The sequence below is a fragment of the Hordeum vulgare genome, chromosome 5H (assembly GCF_904849725.1).
Source record: "Hordeum vulgare subsp. vulgare chromosome 5H, MorexV3_pseudomolecules_assembly, whole genome shotgun sequence".
Lineage (NCBI taxonomy): Eukaryota > Viridiplantae > Streptophyta > Magnoliopsida > Poales > Poaceae > Hordeum > Hordeum vulgare.
This window is the reverse complement of record NC_058522.1, coordinates 97,005,114-97,016,440: the sequence shown is the minus strand read 5'-3', so window position 1 is coordinate 97,016,440 and position 11,327 is coordinate 97,005,114.

Sequence of the window (11,327 nt, the reverse complement as noted above, 5' to 3'; positions counted from 1 at the left end):
CTCCACCGGAGCTCTAGATTGGTTATGTTGAAGTTCCGCCTCGAGATGGCGGCGCCTCATCCCAAAGGTCTGATATGATTTTTTCCACGTCAAAACCCTTCATATAGAAGAAGATGCGCACCGGAGGCCTGCCAGGGGGGCCACAAGCCTACGGGGTGTGGCTAGGGGGTAGGCCGCGCTCCCTGGCTTGTGACTTCCTGGTGGGTCCCCTCTGGTATTTCTTTTGTCCATTATTTTTTATATATTCCAAAACAATTCTCCGTAACTTTTCAGGACTTTTTGAGCTGTGCGGAATAGGTCTCTAAGATTTGCTGCTTTTCTAGCCCAGAATTCCAGGTGCCAGCATTCTCCCTCTTCATGTAAATCTTGTAAAATAAGAGAGAAAAGGCATAAGTATTGTACCATAATATGTATTAACAACCCATAATGCAATAAATATTGATATAAAATCATGATGCAAAATGGACGTATCAAGGAACAAGCAAGACTTCGAAGGAAATTTTGGCAGCACTTCGGTAGGAAATAGAGGCAAAATTTGATAAGATGGAAAAAATATGAAAAGATTTCACAAAAGTCGAGTTAAATGGCAAGCAAGGGAAGAACATGATCTTGATGAAACAAGATAATGGATTATAGAATGCAACATCACAAAGACTACGAAACAAAAGAATACAAACTAGATCATTTGACAAAGACGAAAATGAAAACTTCTACCACAATTGAATGGAAGAGCATCCTTGGAAGAAGAATTGAAAGGAGTCATTGGAAGATCAACAACGAAAAGAAAAAGCTTGTTGTGGGCTTGTGAACAACGAAAAGAAACCATCCTAAAATTGTGAGGTGACATCAGACCACTAACAGAAACAAAGATTGCTTGTGAGCAAAATGATATGCAAAATTTCTTTCATCGAGAGGACAAGAGAATACTTGGATCATTACGAAGCACCATAATAGCAACAATCCTTAGGAAAATGCTTTCGATGAAATCCGATCCAAGGTAACTTCAATGAAGAAATCATGGGTTGAAAATATGCCATGATCGAAGAAATTGGTGGGTTTAAATACCTCATTCTTGAAACAAATTATCTTTGAGACTCCTAGTGACTCAAGAATGCTATAACACCACCTCAAGGAAAAAGTAGGAAGAATTGCACTTCTGAATGCAAGACAAATGATACTTGATCCTCTCCAACAAAATCTTGAAGAATACTTCGAGAATAAATTAAATCCTTGATGACCCACCATGAAGAACCTCCAGAATAAAAGGATGATTAAACAGAAATGAAGGTTGAAAATAATAAGATTATGATATTTCCAAGATATAGATGGAACTTCGCGAAGAGATACTTGAGAAAACTTGGAACTCCAATCAAGAAAAGATGAACAACTTAGAATCGAGAATTGATATCATGAGCCACTCCGAAAGAAGACTTGGAATCACCTTGATAAACAAGAATAAGAATTATGTTATGCTTGTCCTTCATCAAATTAAATTGATGACAAGAAACGGATTTGCATACTACTTATTCTCCTTGGATATCAAATGTAGATAAGAGCACAAACTTGAAAAACTCCTGAACGAACCACCGGTAAGAATTTGGAACGAATGAGGATATACGAATGAATTGAAATACATGAGAATGAAGATATCATGATACGCCTAGGAGGGAACCTGAGTGGGGCATCGGAATAATTGAGATAAGAACAAAGATATAACAATTGAGAAGAATTTGAGAACGAAAGCTGAAAGCTGAGAAAGAAGAAATCTTCTGAAATGATGGATTTCGTAGGATAGAGAATGAAAACAACTTTGAAATGCACCGGATAGATATGGAAGGAATTTCCCATGATTGGTAACAGTTTGAAAAGATAGAAACAAGCTAAAATATGAATCTTAAAAAGAATGGACCAAGATTTAAGAGAAACGCTCCATCGGTCTCAAAGCACAGAATGATGGCAAGAACACCATTAAGAATTACTAAGACACTTCAGAATAATGAATAAGAACGATTGAGCCAACGATGGAAAATAATTTAGATCAACCTTGGAGAATGAATATGACTAATGGAATTCATTCTTATGCCACATAAGAAAAAAACTAGAGATCTCCGGAAAATATTAGAAGAGCCAGTTATGATCCTCGGAAAGCCTCTAGGTTATGGTCCCACTCAAAAGAAACCACCGTTGAAACAATTGCTTAGGAGAGAAATTGCACTGGTACAAATTAAATTAATGAGGAGAGAACCTTGAAATAATTTTAAATGATTTAATGAAAGCATGAATCTTCTGAGACATCTTCAACACTCTCGAAGGAACAAAGAGAGATGAACATACAAGATAGGCTTGGGCAAGAATTTCCAACATGGAAAAGCATTCAAATGATGGAACTGATATGATGAACACCAACAGCTTGAATTGCATTCACTCGATCAGAAAACAAGAATGAAGAATGATGAACTTAGCCCTTGAGCATATTCACAATGAATCACTAGATACAATACGAAAGACAAGATAGAGGAAGCATAAGTGAAAAGAAATGCACTTGGATGATAATTAAATCATTGCAGAAAAGGACGGGAGGGTGGCGAAAAACAAAGACAACTTGGGATAGATCAGACAAACTCTACAAATAAATATGAGCATTGATATGCATATATTGAAAATGATTGAATTAACTTGAAGAGAAGCACTCTGATTGGAATAAGAATTGACATGATGACTCCCGTTTGAAAAGAAGTTATAGGACAACTTGATTGAGAAGAAGAATTAATTAGCATTGTAAGAGAAATATGAGAACACCACTTAGGAAAGATAAGAAATCAACACTTGGCATCAAAGCAACACCAATTACCATACTCCAACAAAACAAAAGACGAGGCTTGTTTTCGTGATAAGATTCACATGGGTTCGATCATACATTGGATTGTCATATTGAAACGACGCTCGAATATGCTTCCTCGGTGTACAAAAATACAAGTCTTGATGAAGCATATCTGATCACAAATATCAAGACTGTCCTCTGTATGAAAGATCGTCAACAAACAAACCACTAGATGTCGAACCCCAACCTCACATTTTGCATCTGTTGGAAGATAGTCCTAGGTAAGTACTTTAATTTCCACCTAAGAACTTCCGAAATATTTCTTGGTTATGATATCAGGTTGCGGGTCCGGGGACCTACTCAATGTAATAAGCTACAAGACCTTTCCCACAACTTTCAACACATAACCGAGAAGTTCCGCAAATTCATCTACCTCATACCTTCAAAAAAACAATGATACTAGACCTGGTAGATCATCCGAGCTATCTCCACCAGTACTGGGGAAAAGTCACGACACTCTTTGCCACCAAGAAAAGTATTGAAGAGTTTCATTGTCTGCGTCCTGAGATACTAAGGAAGCTGAACAATAGCGATGTGTCGAAAACCCCTTGTAGCTCTACTCCTCGATAACATGAGGCACCAAGCAAGAACTCCTTCACATCGACATCATAGAGATTCAAAATACCCGCGTGATCCAAAAAAATTGAGTGATAAGAGGTGTAGAATTAATATTCTTACGTCAGGATCCCTCACCACGAGCATAAAAGAGGAGTAAAAAGAACCCTACTCTCTGATATATAACTTGACTAAAAAAATTCACTAGACGCGGCTCGGCCAAGTTCGATCAATCAAGGGGGCTCCTAGGTCAGTATTGCTCTGATACCAACTTGTAACGCCCAACATGCATCCTATCCTTATTTTGGCTCAAGGGCCTCGAAAGAATGTAATCGGATCTCGTTGTTTTGCAAGATAGGATATCGTTACAAGTACATGTGCAGAAGATATGAGTATATGGAATTGGCTTACACTCGCCACAAGCTACATCATGAACAACACAAAACACAACATTTTCAATCACCATGTACAAGGGAAGGGTCCGACTACGGACAAATCACATGATAAAAAAACGTCCATCCTTGCTATCCCAGGCTGCCGGCCTGGAACCCATTCTAGATCGAAGAACAAGAAGAAGAAGAAACTCCAAATAGAACAATTAGAGAGCTCACATGAAAGTATCACTTAACATGTACCTGGAACTGTTGTTGTAGTAATCTATGAGCCACAGGGACTCATCAATCTCATTTCCAAAGGTATCAAGACTAGTGAAGCTTTATGGGTGTGGTATGGATAAGTGGTGAGGCTGCAACAAGCACTAAGCATTTATTTGAGTGGCTAACTTACATGTACAAGAATAAGAGGGGGTTAATCTACGCATAAACGAACATGAAATAATAATGATCAAGAAATGATGGTGAACACCTACTTACGAGTAAACATAACCCCATCGTGTCCTCCCTCAGATAAGAAATCACGAGAAGAGATAGTCACGGTTACGCACACAATTGGCATAATTTAATTGAGTTTACTTCAAGTTTCCTACGACCGGGTGTTAAACAAAGTTTCCAAGTTTCCACATAAGCGCGGGCATGGCTATCAGAAAGATTTAACCCTGCAGGGGTGCTCCAACTAGTCCATCACAAACTACCACAAGCTGCATGGAATAACCTCAACCACGGAAAACCCGCAGTCTCCTCGAAAATTACGATGGAAAACCTCAACCTAAGATAGCCCAAAGTATCCTTGGAATCCCGCGCACAAGACGTTCGAGCAAGGTAAAACAAATCCAGCAAGGCCATGCAGATAGCCAGATCCGCATCTAGAGCCACACGCTCTCTATCTACGATCGTCATCTGTCTATGCAAAGTGGACGATAGCCAGAAAATGCCTCGAGTTTCCCCGAGGTGGCACCGCCAATTGCTAGGTATGTGGACCAACACACATGAGGAGAACTGGCCCGGGTGGTAATAACTATCCACGGGGTTCAGAAAGTCCCAATGCAATTTTATTAGTTATTAGGGAAATGTAATACCAATGTTGGGCCTTGCGAGAAGAGTTTTATACCAAAACAAAAATCAAGGGGGTCCCCATAACAACCCCAAACATGTTAGGATCGCTCAGTTATGAAACATAACACTGGTACACAAGTAACTAGGGCGGTTAAAGTGGAACAAAACACTATGCCAAAAGACCAAGCCTTCAATCTTTTACCATGTATATAGGTGCAGTAAAATAAATAGCAGTAATTAGGTGATATTCAAAGAATATTCATGTTGTCACATGGAAGAAACTACATCTGCAACTAGAAACGCTATAAGTAGGCTGAGGAAGCGGTAAAATATGTAAACCAAGATTTGATGGGATGTGGAGGGGGTTAGAGGCTTTCGTGGCAATGTTAGGAGGCTTGACATAATAGGGGGTAGGCAACAAGACATGCCGATAGAAATGAGAGAACTAGCATAGCAATGATAGTAGTGGTATCTCTGGAAATGATCATCTTGCCTGGGATCCCTCTTGGAAGAAGGACGAATCCGTGAAGTGGACGAATCGACAAAGTCGAACGAATCCTCACACTCCGAAGTGGTTCGGAACTCTCTCGAGAAGAAACAGCCCTGAAATAACAATCAAAACATAATAAATACCACACCATATTCATGACATGGTGCACAAACAATTACGATGCATGTCTGGTTTAAATATGCAAGGCATGACAGTCATAACAATCAAACACTACACATTAAGTGAAGCTCAATATGAAGCGAGTTGCATATTGACGAAACTCCATATTTCAATTATTTAGTTCACTCCTTTTTAGGTACACGACAATGTTAAATGTTGTCAAACATGGCAAGAGGTGAAGCATAAATAAACTACCTACATAGACATCTTAAGTGAGGTCGGAAACAACTTATAGTATTTCCAAAACGACCCCACAAGTTAATTTTGAATTTGGTCAAGATCTGAACTAAACACATTCTATATTTGTTAAATAGCAAAATAAAGTGGACCATGTGAATCTACAAGTCATTCTAGTCGATTTACATATATAGATCATCTAAAATAGAGCTACACTTTAAAAGATATGACCAACACAAGATGAATATGTCATGAATGCAAAATATTTGCAAATGACAACCACAAGTATTTTAAATTATGGATGCAGCAAGATATTATGGAATTACATGAAATTCTAGGCAAGTTTAAATGGGTCCGGAATAACGGATAACAATTTTTGAAAGTCCTCATAGGCAAATTACAATCCCGGTACTGTTCTGCCTATAACACCATTTTGGAGTTGTTAAACAAAAAAATTAATGCTACCAAGTTATTCTGCCCATTTTTTTGGTCAAGTTACATATGAAAAATATTTTAATCATAGTTATTTTTTAAAATCTATGAATTAAACCGTTTTAATATGGAATTAATACAAACTACATGAAAACGTCAAGTTATTTTTTTAACATGGTTGAAAGTTGGATATTGTGAAGCTACACAAAATTCTAAGCATTTTTCATGTATAAAGTTTTTAAATCTTATGCACGGTCATTTTGCTATGAACTAAATCATATTAATATGGCATCACGCAAAACAACACAAATAGCAAGTTTAGAATCATAAAACTAAATCATATTAATATGGCATCACGCAAAACAACACAAATGCATATTATTAATCTACACAAAATTCTACATTTCACACATAAAACATTTTAATCCGATGCACAGTTAATTATTTATTGCAATTTTAAAATCATGCATTTTTTTGTAATTATGAAATATCGTGGATAATAGTTAAATCGCTGGGTAGAAAATAAATATGCAACATGGGCCGAATCCGTGGAATTCAGGATACCAGGGGCATGCACAAGATAAAAATGGTGCACAGGCAGGTCTTAGGTGTGCTCATGTCACGGGCTCAGCCCAAGCAGAGGTATGGAGGCAACAACTCGGTTTGCAGGTCGGTGGAGCTAGCTGGGCCGGGGTGGGGCACGGTGTTAGGCCGCGGCTGCTCGGCTAGCGGTGGCTCGCGGGCTAGCGAAGTAGGCCGTCGGCTGGGCCTCGGGTCGAGGTTGGCGGCAGGCCAAGGCCTACCAGGCCGAAGTGAGCGGGAGCGCTCGTCTCCCTCGTGCTGCCGCACGAGCAGGAGGGAGCGACAACACCAGTTGCAGGGGACTCCAGCGATTGGCACTAAGGAGTCCGGCAACGGGCTGTAGCGGGCCCGGTCTGGCGGGGCTGCGACGATGGGGGACGCCTGGATCTGGTGGGATCCGGTGGAAGGGCGAGCACGGGTGGCGGCGGCTTGCGTGGCGGCAGGGCCTAGAGTGGGCTACGGCTTGGAGGTCGGTCGGGCTTGGCCGCGTGGAGCTGCACGGCGCAGCACCGGTGGCCAGGCGGCGTGGAGCACCATGCGGCAACCACAGCGGCCCTAAGAGGCGTGGAGCCGGGGCGCTTGGGCGCCATGCGTGGGGAGCGGCGACATGGATTCAGGCCCGGGCGGGCCCCAGATGGGCGTGGTGGCCACAACGCTAGTGGGAGGAGAGAGGGGGAAGTGGGTGGCGTCTGGGAATTGGGTGCGCGTGAAAATCGAGGGGGAGAGCTAGGGTTTGTCCATTATTGGGCACATCAGCTATCTATATACAGGAAAGGGGCTAGGGTTGGTAGTTTTTAGTGCATTTTGGACCCTCCGATCGTGATCCGACGACACCGATCGCGACGATGGCTAGGTGGCATAGTGTTATGTGTTGAGGGGGGTTGGGATAATAAGAGAGGGAAGAGAGAGGCCCGTGATAAAGTTTTAAAACCGCGAAAATGTTCGACAAATAAACGAGTTATAGTGCTGCTATACACTTAACTGTTCGGATATCGAAGGACTCAGATTGCAATGAAATTTGGCAAGCGTCCTAACAACATTAAAATAAGACCGTATGCCAAATTTCAACCAAATCCGAGAAAGTTCGATACACATGTTTAAAAACAATATTTTAACGATGTTGCGGGTGCCTGCATGTGTGGTTGGTCCCGAAACGGTTGTCGACTAGAACAGAGAGAACCGGCAACTAATAACGGATGCAAGTTTGAAAAAAATGACGACTACAGAGTGTCGATGCTATGCAGACGATGTGCATGATGCAATGATGAATGCGACAAAGAAATGAATTACGCAACGACAATAGAATAAAAGGGGAATCTTCTGGATGATCGGTTCCGGGCTGTTACATCAACACTGCATTCTATTTCCCAATGATATGTGGATATTCTATTATGTTTGAGTAGATCCGTTGTGTCCTACGGATTAATTGTGATATGATTTTATTGATATGAGTTGTGTGTTGATATGATACTGTCCTAAGGTTCCTTCCATGAGGCGCACACATGAAGGATACACGCTAGAGGGTTTGCAATATGTTGAAGATTCACTTATAGTGGGTGGCGAGAGTGATAGAAACTTACACCCGAGTAAGGGAGTTGTGCGCGTATGGGAGTAAATAGGACTTGATGTTTAATGCTATGGTTGGGTTTAACTTAATGATTTGTAGTAGTTGCGGATGCTTGCTAGAGGTCCAATTTTAAGTGCATATGATCCAAGTATGGAAAGTGTGTTAGCGTATGACTCTCCCTCATTGCACATGATAAGTAGCTATCATGCTATATTCAATTGTCGATGGACAATCTTTTTCTCGTGTTACCCAAAAATCTTTCTAATAAGCAACACCTAAATTTATTTATTTGTTCTTCATTATGTTGCACTTAATTTCTAGTTTTATTCTCATTTTAGGTAAATCAAGCATTCAGTGTGCGTAGAGTTGTACCTGTGGTCGACAGAACTTGAGGGAATATTTGTTCTACCTTCAGCTCCTCGTTGGGTACGACACTCTTACTTATCAAAAAAGGATACAAACAATCCCCAACACTTGTGGTCTATCAATCATTTCCATGGATATTGGAGAACTATCTGCTTTTTTATCAATTGCCCAACAGTAGTTTGTTTACCAACCGTATGCTATTTTTCATGAGAGATGCCATTAGGGAAAGATATGGCCCCTGGGTCTACTCACAACATATTGATAAAACCTTCGTTACCTTGTTGTTATTTAATTTTTTCTATTTTATCTTGCTATCTATAATTATCTACGCACCTCACTTCCTTGCAAATAAGAAGACAAGAGGATTGACAACCCTCTTGCCTGTGTTGGGTGCAAGTTGTTTGTTCTTTTGTGTGCAGCCGCTAAAGACGGTTGTGGTTGATATTCCTATTTGTTCAATAAACCTTGGTTTTATAACTAAGGGAACTACTTACCCACTTTATGTTGGGATAACTCATTGCTCTTCATGGAAAACCCAAGGCATATCACAAGTATCAGCATGATATGCTCTATCACACATAAACCTTCCTATATCTTACTCAAAACAGCCACGCTACCAAACTATCATGGTATTTCCATAGCCGTCCCTAGATATACTGCCATGCAAATTCCACCGTTACATCATATGACTAGTTCATTTATCATCATATTGCTTTGCATAACCATATACAGTTGACATAGCATTTTTGGCAAAGCCACCATTCATTATATTGCTGATACATGTCATGCTAGATCATTGCACATCCTATTAGACTGCCAGAGGCATTCATATTGAGTCATGGTTCTTCATATCGAGCTTTCATGAGTTGTAAGTAAATAAAAGTGTGATGATCATCATTATTACATCATTGTCCTAGTGAGTAAAGGATGATGGAGACTATGATTCCACCAAAAGTCGTACGGTAGGGGGAATCATATTATCATTATTATAAACTTGGGTTGCATATTCCATTATCGGGCTTCCTCAAATGCCCGAGGTATTCATGAGTGAGCAAGTTGGATGCACACCCCACTTAGCTTCATTTGAGCTTTCATACACTTATAGCTCTAGTGCATCATTTGCATGGCAATCCCAACTCCTTGCATTGACATCTATCGATGGGAATCTCCATAAAGCCCGTTGGTATGCCTAATTGATGTGAGACTATCTTCTCTACTTTTACCCCTTTGATATCTACCACCTTATGTTATGTCCATGGCTCACTGTCATGTATTGCATGAAGAATAAAAAGTTGATTCACTTTGAAGAAGTATGACCCAATTGCGTGACTTGGATACTATGCTGCTTGACATTTATATTAATGTGGTAAAGACAGAGCCATGCTTTGCTAATATGAAAGATGAATTGGGGCAAACATTCTTTTAGGATTGTGTACTCCTAAAGATTGATGCTTTTGTTGCTTGTGCTTATAATTATTACTATTTTCATGTTTGTCAATTCGTCATTTCTCAATGAGCATACATGCAATAGATTACATATTGGATAGCATGTCACATGAAAAATTCTGTTTTTATCATATACCTACTCGAGGACAAGAAGGAATTAAGTTTGGGGATGCTTGATACGTCTCCAACGTATCTATAATTTTTGATTGTTCCATGCTATTATATTATCATCCTAGGACACTTTTTGGGTCATAGTTCACCAATTTGTATTATTCTTGAACACGAACCCATTAACCCGGTGGCCATGGCTAGTTGTTGTTTTCTGCGTGTTTTTTGTTCTTCAGGTTTTCAGTACCAAACGAAGTCCAATTGCCACGAAACTTTTCTATGATTTCTTTGGATCAAAAGAAAACCTTGAAGCTTCGGGGGAAGACCTGAGGCCATAGGAGAGGGCCACAAACAATAGGGCACGACCAGGGGCGTGGATGCGCCCTGCTGGGTTTTGCCTCCTTAGTGGCCCATCTTTTTACGCTATTCGGCAAACCCTAAATATCATCGCCAAACACTTTTTACGCCACCGCAAGTCTCGGTTCCATGGTGACCCCATATGGAGCTCCGTTCAGGCACCCGATAGAGGGGGAATGGATCACGGCGGGCCTCTTCATCAACCTTGTTGCCCTCGTTATGATGTGTGAGTAGTTCACCAAAGACCTACGGGTCCTTAGTTAGTATCTAGATGGCGATCTCACTCTCTCTCTTGATCTTCAATACAATGATCATCACATCTTTTCTTTGATCTATCCAATGTAGTTCTTTTGTATGGTGTGTTTGTTGGGATCTGATGAATTGTTGGTTTATGTTCAGATTATTCATGAAAACTATTTGAGTCTTATCTTTGTTTTATGATTCTTATTTGCATGATCATCATAGCTTGGTAATTCTGTGTGATTCGTTGTATTGGTTTGGCTAAGTAGTTTAGTTTTTCTTCACTGAGGGGGGTGCGTTGTAGTGGGTTCATCCTAGCGAGTTTCTATATCCGAGTGACAGAAGGGGTCAAGTTGCTTCTTTGTGTTGCTAGCACTAAGTACTAAACAACGGGGTTTATTCATATTGGTTGTGTTTATTTTGTCTACATCATGTCATCGTTCTCCAAGCATTACTCTGTTTTACTTAATACTCTAGATGGATGCTGGATAGCGG